This window comes from Cydia pomonella, chromosome 2 (genome assembly GCF_033807575.1).
Source record: "Cydia pomonella isolate Wapato2018A chromosome 2, ilCydPomo1, whole genome shotgun sequence".
Taxonomy (NCBI): domain Eukaryota; kingdom Metazoa; phylum Arthropoda; class Insecta; order Lepidoptera; family Tortricidae; genus Cydia; species Cydia pomonella.
The window spans coordinates 12,081,537-12,093,844 of NC_084704.1; the positions used below are offsets into that span (position 1 = coordinate 12,081,537).

The window sequence follows — 12,308 nt, forward strand, 5'->3', positions numbered from 1 at the left end:
CTAGTAAGTAGTTTTACAAAAAAAAAATGTTGGGTGTTCTCCATACTTAGAACTGACACTCAAAAAAAAATGATATTGAGCTTCTAATAAAAACTAAAAATATATATGATATTACCATGCAAACTTCCACAGAAAATTGTTTTGAATGAGATCTAGTAAGAAGTAAATGGTACGGAACCCTTCATGGGCGGTTCCGACTCGCACTTGGCCGCTTTTTTTTTGTACCTGTTTGATCTAGTATTAGGCGATTTAATTTTTTGTGTTAAGTATTCCGTTGACCGCCCTCTCGCAAACTCGCAGTAGGTAGGTATACGATTGGTCATGGAAATGAAACTACAACGGAGATGTGGGTCAGAACATAATACTTATCCCAGAGATATTTAAAAATATGGGAGTTATAATCATAACTCATAATAATCAAATCTGAATAATATTTTATGCGATCGTAATTGTTGGAATGGAAAAAATATTTTATACTGTCATAAAAAAACTTAGTCTAACGATTACGATGGAACATTGGGGCTCAAGCTTATGGCTCTTTTATTGCCAAATATCAATAAATAAATAGCCCTGGAGCAATAGACCTCCACGACTGTAGGCTTAAGTACAAAGTAATATGGACTTATCAATGGTAGTTGCTCCGTGAACAAAGTTTTGCACGGAGCACTAAAAATTTAAAATAAACGAAAATTATCATGCACTTCATATACACATTAGGCGAGACAGACACGAAATCAACTGCATAATTTGAACAAAATTAAGGTGACCTTCGGATACCAACTGCAGCTGCATTACTGTTGTGACATTACTGCGACAGCGTTGATGCCGCTTCTGTATCCGTCAACTGTCCTTGATAAAATGAGTGACAGATTGAAAAGTTATAATCGGGGCAGTAATGCGGCAGCGACATCAACGCAGTAATGTAGGAATAGTATATAATGCAGCCGCAGCTGACATCCGCATATCATCTTAAAGTATAAAATTCAATGCCGTGCTTTTTTCGACTTCACCATTGCGATTAGAATCTGCCATCTAATTACACTTTAACAAGCCTAACAAGGCTCCGTGCCAAATCTGTTTACTTGGAAACCAAGGGTTACTCCGAAATCGCAGACCGATACCAATCAATTCAAACCGCCAAACTTACTACCCGTGTAAATTTCGATCTGAACAACACATCGCATCTCCTAAGTTCTTCTAAGAAATGGTAGCGATGTGAATTGAGTGGTCGCTGATTCTCCTGGCCTAATTTGAGCGAGTTTAGTTATTATGATCTTTTTCCTCTATCATCTGGGTTTTTATAAGTACATATTCGGTGTATTTAGATTTATAAATTAATCTTTAGGTAGTTTGGAGGCCAAGATCCACTTCGGGTCGCTGCGCCACAGCAGTAAGTAAATAAGTTTAGGTAGTTTAACTTTTTTTAGCTGCTTGCATAAAAAAGTGTTAACAATTTATTTATAAATTTATACATAATAGTAAAAAAAAAATTAAATATATTATTATAGGACAAAAAATATATATTATAGGACATTATTACATAAATTGACTAAGTCCCACAGTAAGCTCAATAAGGCTTGTGTTGAGGGTACTTAGACAACGATATATATAATATATAAATATTTATAAATACTTAAATACATAGAAAACACCCATGACTCAGGAACAAATATCCATGCTCATCACACGAATACATGCCCTTACCAGGATTTGAACCCGGGACCATCAGCTTCGTAGGCAGGGTCACTACCCACTAGGCCAAACCGGTCGTCAAATGCAACAATGCCTTAAAGATAATGGTTCTGAATTATAATTCACACAACCCAAGCCAATAGTTATTGAGCGACCAATCGTTGCTGCTAACGTTATTAGTTATTTATTTATTTTTCATTTCTCATGCCCTATTATATAAAATATTGTAGGTACATATAATATGTAAATAGTTTAATTCAAATAGTTTTGTCATTGCAACTGAACCTGGTTGACTACAGTGGCTACCCCCGGCACTTTTAGTCACGCCCTCCCCTACCTAACAATGAAAAATTACTCATTTTGGTCATTTGTGATTATTCGGTTTCCTTGTATTCCAAATGTAAAGTACTATTGCCGCTTTCACTGTGTTCGGGCGCCAAACTACCTCGACTGAAATGATTGATGCCATTCATTTCATTCCTTGGTTCAAAATTAATCTAGGTTACTGATACTAAGGAGCTGCACATGTTTACTACGACCTGACGACGACCTGGATGAAAGTGGAAATAGGCTTGCAATGTCGGATTTCAGAGTTCTGTACTTAAGTGCATGGATTTATAAATCATCTAGTTAGACAGTGACAACCTTTCACGGTAGATAGTGTTTATCTGGTGTCTATCCCATATTAATGTTGATATTGATCATATTATTTTCACCTTCAATTTTCTTAGTTCAAAAACCCATTGTTATCCAAAAGGCATTTCCACAACCTCGTATCGTAGTTTCCCTAGCCCTTCAATAATTTATTCTGTGGCTGATACATTTAAGGGTTAATTTGATGCGAACGTAAGAGACATAAGAGTTTTCCATGGTTATTCGCTATCGTGCTATCAGATATTGACATTGTATTGTAGTGCTATCAAACATTCACCGCAAATGCAAAGATAATCAAGCACTTCTCGAAAAATGTTGATAAAATATGTATCATATGTTGCATTACTACTGTCTGAATGGGTTGATTTTAGGACTAACAAGCTACTATGTTGTACAAGGGTAGAAGGTAGATATTTATCATCGTATATCTCCATCAGCTGCCTTCAGTGCCCTATAAAAAAAAATCCATCCTATATAAATGTTACTATTTATTTAATATGACCATGCAATAAGTAATAAATTGGTGTGAATTAGTCTAATTTTTATGTTTTATACTCTGTATCTTTAGGTAATTTAAAACCTTAAAATAAATATTACACGTTAACGATTCGTATGTGGACAGCGATAACGCGGATAATTGGAACTAATAAGTATTGAAAAATTAAAAATCATGTTATGAAAACATTATTGACAGTCGGCCCGATTCGAAGAATGAAATACGATAACGAAAAGTTCTGGTTTAGATAAGTTCTCATTTAGATATCGTTTGTATGTCGTATTAATTGACAGAAGCAGCTCGATCCGGGAAACGAATGTCACTTTGACGTTAGAAATATCGTACATAGATCTTATTGGGATTTCAGCGGAATCGAAATAAACGTTAATTTCGAGATGTCGTTTAGTTATCGATCTTTCCAAGATCTTTAACTTGTCTTAATCGTTCTTCGAATCGGGCCGAGTGCCTTTAAAATTACGCATGAAAACTACTTTCTTCTCTAGTACTAGTACTATAATAAATATGCTTTGTTAAATACTGAATGCTATATTAAGGCAAACGTTATTTAGTATCTCCGGCTTAATTAAATTGTGACGGTGATTGGTGGCCGCAGATGATGAATGCGTCAATTTCACGACAGGCTTGTTTCGTAAACTGCTTTGTAGTTTAAGATCGGGATTTAGTTAATATTTCCTCGTTTGGTCCCATTAGTCTACGTAGCAATAATTAATTATTAAGTTGGTGCTGTACCAATCACAGATTGAGTAACAAGAGCTTAGCACTGAATGTTTCAGTTTCCGATAAATAATATTAACAGTAAACAATTTGTTTGTCTCCTATAATGATATTTGATATAAATAATATGACATTGTAGGGAATTGTGGCGAAATCTGTCTGGGGGAAATTTGGTACACGAACGCATGTTTCAAACATTATTAGTAGGTAGGTCGGTACATTATTGTTGGCTTCGATAAGCAGAGATTGCTTTTAGTTCAAGCAGTTGAAAGCATCTGTAGCCCTGCAGGTTTATAACAATAAAAAAAAACACTGAATTTTCCACAGGCGGTTTTGGCCGTAAATATATTACCGCTACATTATTTCTCGACGTATATTTCGTTACTCAAGGTATCTCGGGTATCTCTGAAAGCCTTTCGTTTTGCTTTTCAAACTAATCTGTTATTTTTAAATTTGGACTCATTTTGGGATGGTATTGTCACACAAACTACAGGGTTATCTACTTCTCGTGTGCTTCCGAAGGCTTCGCTTCGTCAGTCCTTAGCGTTGTCAGAATTTTGCTTTATTGTTCAAAGGGTATAAACATATTTTATTTCGCGTAAGTATTGTCTCATAAATTTTCGTTGTCTACTAGGTAAGTACATACATCTTTTTGATCATCCCTAATGTTTCATCTTTTTATAAACCGACAAGTGCTTTGATTCCTACTCTAGTAAGCTAATAACCAACATATTAAAGACAACTATGTTAATTAACGCAATAACGGTTAGATAATTGGCATATTACTTGTACGTATGGCCATCTGAATGGTTATAGATATGTACTTACTGAATCATTTCAATGCTGTTTTAATGAAATTTGATTTGGAGAAATTTCAAGCAAATTGATGGGCGATGGGCATAAGCATAAGCTAAGTTAGTTTTGGAAATCCACCCTCTGGAGGGAGGGACAGGAAATGATAAATGGATATAGTACTTAGGTAATAGGTAATTCTTTATCATACTCAATGTATCATACCTACATCTATAAATTGATGCGAAATGGCAGAGGTGACCGCAACTTACCGTCTTATTAGATTGTTATTAGAATCAAGTAATATTTTACGCCTACGAGTATCATTCCTAGTAATATTAGGATCGGATTTCCAACATCCGTGGGTAGGGTATAATCCCTTCAACTCCAGAGCAAAAAGACAACCAACACGAAGTGAGCCACGATATCTCGCTTGATCGCGGCCGGTCACGATCGCCTGCACAACTTCACACCGGTTGGATCAGTTTTAGATGGGCCTGCGCGAGCGCTGCCGCAGCCGACGTCCCGTCGTTTCAAGCAAACTCAAACGCAGCTTTTTCTTCTTTTAAACTTTTTAACATCTATGAAAATAGCTCCCCTCTAGCCAGTTTCAAACATCAAAAGGACCGTAGAAGTGTTCGCAAATTCTGGAAAGAAAGCCGTGTTTTTTTGTGCAGTTTTTGCATCAACTTTTGCATCTTGTGTTGTGTTAGTGAAATTGGTATCGGTACCGGTATCGTGTGGTATCCGGTACCAATTAGTTCGGCAAGTGAAGTTCATTGTCATTTCGTTTGTCTTGTCATGAAAGTGGTAAGTGTTTTAAAGTGTTTACGCTTTCTTTATTGTCTTGCAAATGTTAGGTGCTTTAGCATACTTTATGTTATGTGATATACATTTTATAAAGAACACTCGTTGGAGAGAGCGTAAGTCATGTTCTGGATAAGTTTTTACAATAATGTTTTTGCATTGGCAAATAGGTATTTTCTTTGGTTAGCACCGAAGTGAAAGATTTTGCACACTTTCATTCTCTTATCTGGCTATCAGCAGTACTGTTAGTACTGTTATATTGTTAATTTAGATAAACAATTTGATATATATTGATAAAAAACTGGGTCTGCAGTTTTTAGCAACTTGGGGCAGTACATTTCAAAATCTAATATATTTTTAAAGCTTTTTTGTTTGTGAGTCACCTACCAAGTAGATAAGAGCCAGGGTTCCTAGTTACTTTGTACATTACTGAATTTCTTTATGCAGGAGATCAAGGTACCTCAGTGGTCTTTTAGCAGTCTCCTTTATTTTTCCAAAATTCTAATTAGCACGTTGACACAAAAACGATTGGTAAAATTAGTTCGATTTTTAAACTGAATATAATTTTTTTTTTTCAAATGCAATTTTGAGTAAGTAGATATTACGATTGTATTGTAGGTACAATCAAAATATTCTTTATTGCTTACCAATAACAAAAGGGATAGCTTAGGTATAGGTATTTGACGACCTGGCGTCTGGCCTATTGCATAGTGGGTTCATTACCCTGCCTATGAAGCCGATGGTTCTGGGTTCGAATCCCAGTAAGGGCATTAATTTGTGTGATGCACAGATATTTGTTACTGAGTCATGGAGTAAGTTCCTGAGTTTTCAGAAACCTTAACTAATCACCAGGAGTTCTTGGAAATTTAACCGTCCAGTAAAAGGCCAAGTTTTTTAGGCTGATCAGCGGACCTTTCTCAGGATATTCAATTTTTCGATTTGACAACCCTAATTGTGCCTACCTATACATTATACATTAAAATATGATTGTGTCGCACGAGCTTCCTAAAGAGATACATAGGTACCTTATCTTGACGCACTGATCTATAAATCCATCTTTCGGTAACGAAGAAAACTTTCGGTAACTTCTATTTCGGTGTACCTTAGAAGGTAGATGGGTGTAGTTTGTGTAATCATGTTATGCATTTGTTTATGACTGCCATGATGAGTGGATACAGTGAGACATGGTCAAGGAATATAATTTTATGATTAAGTACCATTTCGTACCAAGTCACAGTGTCAATAGTATCAGATCTGCAGCGGCTTTGATATTAACCGTTAACCCAGCGTTAAATTGTACAGATAACCATGGTAACTTCAGGTTTAACCGGTTAACCCCGGGTTAGTGTTTTGGTGCAAGTGGCCCTAAGTAAGCCCATTCCTCTGGCCATACTATTCGCAAAATATATTTCTCGGTCGGATACAAAAATCGGTCCCTAGATCGTCTATGAATTTGAGAGTCGAGCCGAGGATCGAGATTTGTACTTAATGAAATGTAAAATTTTCATACCGTGCCAGTGTCCGTGATTCGACCTAACACCTGGGTTAATATTTACCCACTATAGGAGCTACTTTTTATCCCTGACATAGCTACAGAGGTGGGAGCTGGGGAGTAGGAAGTTCCTAGAAACAGTGTAGTTAGTAAATAGATAAGTAATCATGAAATTTTATAAGTATTTATAGACTATGCTAAAACGATCATAAGGCCATAAATTCGTTTTTCTTGAAAACAAAACTCTAAACGATTTACGATGCACATAATATTGAGCTTATAAATAAATTCATGAAAGATTTATAGTGTCCCGGACCACTTAAAGATGGTTAAACATTTTTTAAACCCACTCAGGATTATTGATTTAATGCAAGGATGATCGATATCATAAGGTACGCATTTTTTTGCCGATAACATGAAGGGAATTTGAAAAGGAAGGGAATTGAAGGGTGGCTAATTAAGATTACTATTTTTCTGATGATTTCCAAGCAATGAGGCAAAGTGAGACGTGTTCGTATATATATTTACACAGTAGGTAGTACACCTTACTATTACAAAAAAAAAAACATTCCGAATTCTGAGAAGCCTGATTGGTCCTCGTCGGTACCTAATGGTCCTTAATGATTCCTAGTTTTGAAAACTCCATTTTATGAATAAAATTTATTTACTTGTTATACAGGACAGTCTTAAATAAATCTTAAATTAACTAAACAATTACAAATAAAGATATTACACTTAAAACAATACATTTTTTATCAATTAGCATCGGAAATCGGATTTGCTTACTATTGTCTACTGTATAGGTATGTAAATATTAATCGAGGTTTTTATGCAGTGAAAGATACGTGAAAGCCACTTTTCGTAAATCAAAATTTAAGATGTCAGACAGCAAAAGTGTATTAATTTATGACACCAAAAAACTACTATCACATTCTCCCATTAATACCAAGTTTATGTCTTTATTACTGCAATAAATCTGTTAATTTTTTGCATGGAATGGAATGATGTCGGAGGTGTCATGTTTCAGATACATTTCGGAATAAATTAAATATTTTGATTTATGTTTTTTAAGTAGTTACACTACTAAATATAAATTATTAACACTAATAAATATCATTTATGAAACAAAAAGTGTTTATCTTTATATTTTAAATTAAATAATTTGATTTGTTCCCAAAGTTTTAGAGATGGCAGCACCATCTTTCTCGCTTTATATAGGAATAAGTCATGGAATCTGGCGTTACTTTGCGGAAATCTATATTAATTAAAACAAAAATTTTACTTTGTGCCCGTGAATAGTTATTTGTACAACAAGAGAGCAAAGTTTGATATATCTTTGAGTGCTTGTTCTGAGTCCCGTGCAAGCGAAAGATTCTCTATAGAATCTTGAGAGTAGTAAGGGACTCAAAAGCGCACGAGATGTAAATAACTTTGATCTCGTGTAGTACACAAAATATTTCACGTCAGTCAGCCATCAAAAAATACAACCTGAAAAAATTTAATCCAGACGGACGGATCACTATTTCACTCATGTTTTCTGAAGGTATTCTAACAATTAACTTTAATTACCGCAATATAACAAAACGAAAGAAATTTCAATAAAATAATACGAAAATAATGAATTAACGAACATCAATTGACAGTTCAATCGACGACTTTTTTTTGTAAAAAAAAAACTTTGTAAGATACGGTCCGGTCTGCGGATACTACTATTTGTCAACTATAATAGAGATCGTTAAAAGTAATTAAGTCGAATTATTTACTGCGTAACAATTGCGTAAATTTGTATAAGTTCATTGTTTTGATTGTATAATAAAATACGTAAAATATAGTGTTTTTATACAATTTTAAACTTTTATTTCATTTATTAATTATTACGAATAAAGACTCGTAGGATGTTTTGGAACGATGCAGTCTGACTTATTTCGGGGGTCTATTATAAACCGTCAATATACCGTTGAATTATGTATGCACTTTTTTGTCTCTTTCTTTTTGCTAATGACGTGAAAGGGACAAAGACAATAGAATCCAAATACTTCGAACTTGTATTAGGCCCCGCACGTTGAAATGACATTTGAATATAAAGGTGACTTGAATGTTATTTTGTCTCACTCAGTGAGCAAAATACGATTTTACTCACTGTTTATAAGCAGCAAAGTGCCCTTGTTCGAGCTGCTGACGTGACAAATAAATATAAAAATCCACCACCATAAGTAGAAAACTCGATACCTATGTGTTTCGCCTCTATACGAGGAGATGCTGGAGATGTTGACGTTCTGAATTCTGATGGTGTCTGGTCGAACCGAATGCCAACCTGGAGCATTACGGTATGAAAGAAAGCTGTTCATGTTAGTTGCTTGGGATTATAATTTACCAGTTACGTACGTAACTATTCGGCTTGGCACCGACTTCAAACATATTAGTTGCTAGCGCATTAGTGCATATAAGAGGGTTTATTATATCCTTCGGGAAGTCGGTTTTTCCGTGGTTTTTCCTTTTTTTTTAATTTTTTTTTTTTCTACTTTTAGTTTTAAGTTTTTGTTATGGGTGATGCAGGTAGCATTCTGCAAGACTCGTTTCTGTCTGGCCAAAGAGTCATATAACTAAACAGTTTTGCGCTCGGGTACGTTTCAAGTTTCAAGGGCTGGATCTGAACCCATCAAGATTTAAGGAGTTCCTTCAATTTCTCATCGAACCCATAATCAGAACTGCATCTTGATATAATTGTTCCTTAAAAACCTTACTTGCTTAGAAAACAAAGCGAAGAGGATTAATCGCCAAACCTGAAATATGTGTCGTTGAAGAGTTCCGTTCTGGTCATCATTAGCTGTTCCACTTCATTAAATGGCACTTTTAATGGCAGTTCAAATAAATAAACAGGAACTATTAGTAAGTATCATGTACATTACAAGCTACCTAATGCTTGTTGTTGATTTCAGAAACCGCTTTGTATGTCTTTTTACTGAAAATACTTTTAGCAATAATTAAAAAACGGCTGGACCGACCATGTTCGCTTAGTTTTCGTTGAACGCATTTATTCCGCTTTTGTTTAACTTTTTTTTTTCTTTCCGGGCGATTATTTCCACAAATATTGACTTTCTCACAAAATTGTTCTGGAAGATCCTTATTCATTTTAAAAGAGCAATCCAACGATACCCCACACCATTGGGTTAAAGCAAAAAAAAGAACAAATCATATTTTGTACGGGAGGTACCCCAAAATTTTTATTTTGTAGGTTTTGTTCTAGCGTTCTGTTGCCATGTATGACTTATGTATCTGTGCCAAATTGCAGCTTTCTAGTACTAACTATCACGGGCCAAAGCGGCGGACGGATGGACTGACGGAGATGGCGAAAATATAGAAATAGTTGGCTACGGAACCCTAAAAAGGTGACATGATACACAATTACCCAAGTATATCTAACTATGATGATATGACAAATTTAAGCGTAGTCGAATACTGAGAAGTGGGTGACAAACTATAAATAGGTATACCTATATATGAGATGGCACGCACCAGGAAAAGAAGAAAAACTAAAAACTAACGTATAAAATAAATAAAGGCTTAAGTCAGAATCAGGGTAACTACCTTAACAATTATTTTATCTTTCAGCGTTTACGATTCTATACTGAGGGTTGGGTGCAACCATCTTTCGATTCACTAATTAAGTAATTATGGTTGTTGCAACGGGCCCTAAGAAAGTGTCCAGGAGCGGTATTAGAACTTCAAATCTGATCATGTTAGACATTGATATGATATTTCATCTCGCTCAGACTTCTTCGCTCAGCTTCAGACCTGGGAAGGAGGCCTACTAGGTGAGATCAATTTTCTAAGGTTGATTGCAATTCCCATTGCTTGTGAGCGCGAAAGATGAACTCTCTTGGGCGACTCTTGAGCGATTAGAATACTACCTCAGAACTGTCAAAATAATTACTGTCAATAATCGCATATCGACAGCAACGGCTGATAAATTTACGTGTAGAGTTAGGAAGAAGCAGACACGGCACAAATTTAGTTAAAACCCTTTTATAGGTAAGGAAAACTAACTTCTCAGCAGTTTTTGTTACTACCGAGCTCTGTTAGTACGATAGCTTCTAGATCCTAATTACAATCAAGAGAAATGCGTCACTTTGTGTAGAATGACAATACAAATTGACCCATTATATAAATTTTCTATCCAAGTTTATTTGAGACAAAGTTACATAAGTACATAATGTGTTAAATATGGCTTTGTGTATCCAAAAGTGTATCAGTAATTCAGTAGCTCTAGCTAAGATTAACTTGTAACCCCAATACATGTGTGAATTCCTCTTGTCGAACGTCTATACATGAACGTCATACATCATTAATGAGCAAGGACATCTTAAGATTATGAGTAAAATCGTGGATACATACAGCGGAAAACCAGTACGGACCAATGTGTGAGGTTATTTGGAAACACGAAGTAGAACCTTATGATATTAAAAATTCCAAATAATCTCAGGACTTTCAAACATCCTCTTCAAAGCTTTACCTTTATAGTTTGTTTTTACATAATTGTCGTTGTAAAATAACGAACTTTTGAATAATAAGTTATATTACTTTCGTCTTAGTTGAAGCGTATAACGCATGGCATGCGTCTAAACAACCTGGAGTGCAGAGCGAAGCACGTAATTAAATACCTACGTGAGATAAGATAACATTGCTGTTCATCTAAACACCTCGTAACGTGTTAATGCATTCTTATCGAGTCCAATGTTCAGTTGCTTATATTATGTGAGTTTTACACCCACTAAAAACCCGACTACGTTTTATCACAAAAAGAACCTCCGCCTCTTTCCAAGTCGGTGATAAAGTGAATCGATTGACATTTGACACATGCCACCTCAGTAACCAAAACGTATGACTAGTTTTGGCACATTGGAACTCATAACACAAACACCCTCATATATGTATACATAAATCCCTACGGAGACTGCTGAAATTGTAACCCGTCGGGTAATAAAAATAAAACGTGTTTGAGGTTGCCGAGTAGAATCTAGGATCGAGCCGAATGGGAATCATTTCAGAAAGCCACGTGAGATTTCATCATGTTTATCATCATCATCATCATTAAAAATTAGGGCTGCCAGTACATAAATCTTGATTATACAGTCCAACGTCAACAATTATACGAAATTCGATTGCATTATACGGATACGATTATACCCGATTTTTTTTACTTACTTCAAAAACCGACTTGTATTTAGTAATTTATTTATTTATTTTATTTATATAGAACACCAAACCGATCAAATGGTGAGTCTAAAGAGAAAAACCACTCAAACCGTCACGGTATCGTATTATCAAGTTAGCAATCCGTCTCTGTTAATCCCGTGCTAAAATAGAAATGCAAAATAACCATTCGTATTTTTGACGTCGTTATCACGTCTTCTTATATTATATTCTTATAAATTGATGAACACCGGTAGCATGCACGAAAAAGTGTCACGTTGTGGACAGATCTCTATGGTAACTCCTTCTTTGTATTAAACAAAATAATGATAATTTAGTGATAATAATTCAATTGAATTCATAAATAAAAGTGCAATTTTTCATCAATATTTTCTTATGACGTTATCACGCAAAATTATCTTCCGTAAACCGACTTTACAGACAACC

The 12,308-nt window shown here is 35.2% G+C and overlaps 1 protein-coding gene across 3 annotated transcripts in view; it reads left to right on the forward strand.

The window, feature by feature from the left end:
- Window positions 1-4,836: 4,836 nt before the first annotated feature.
- Window positions 4,837-12,308, forward strand: part of LOC133534402 (rho guanine nucleotide exchange factor 17) — a 197,358-nt gene continuing 189,886 nt past the window's right edge. Inside the window, exon 1 of one of the 3 annotated variants that reach the window (XM_061873494.1) lies at window positions 4,837-5,179. The gene's annotated coding sequence lies outside the window, so the exon portion shown is untranslated. The remainder of the gene's footprint in view (window positions 5,180-12,308) is intronic. The other 2 variants (XM_061873491.1, XM_061873493.1) reach the window with 2 other exon arrangements.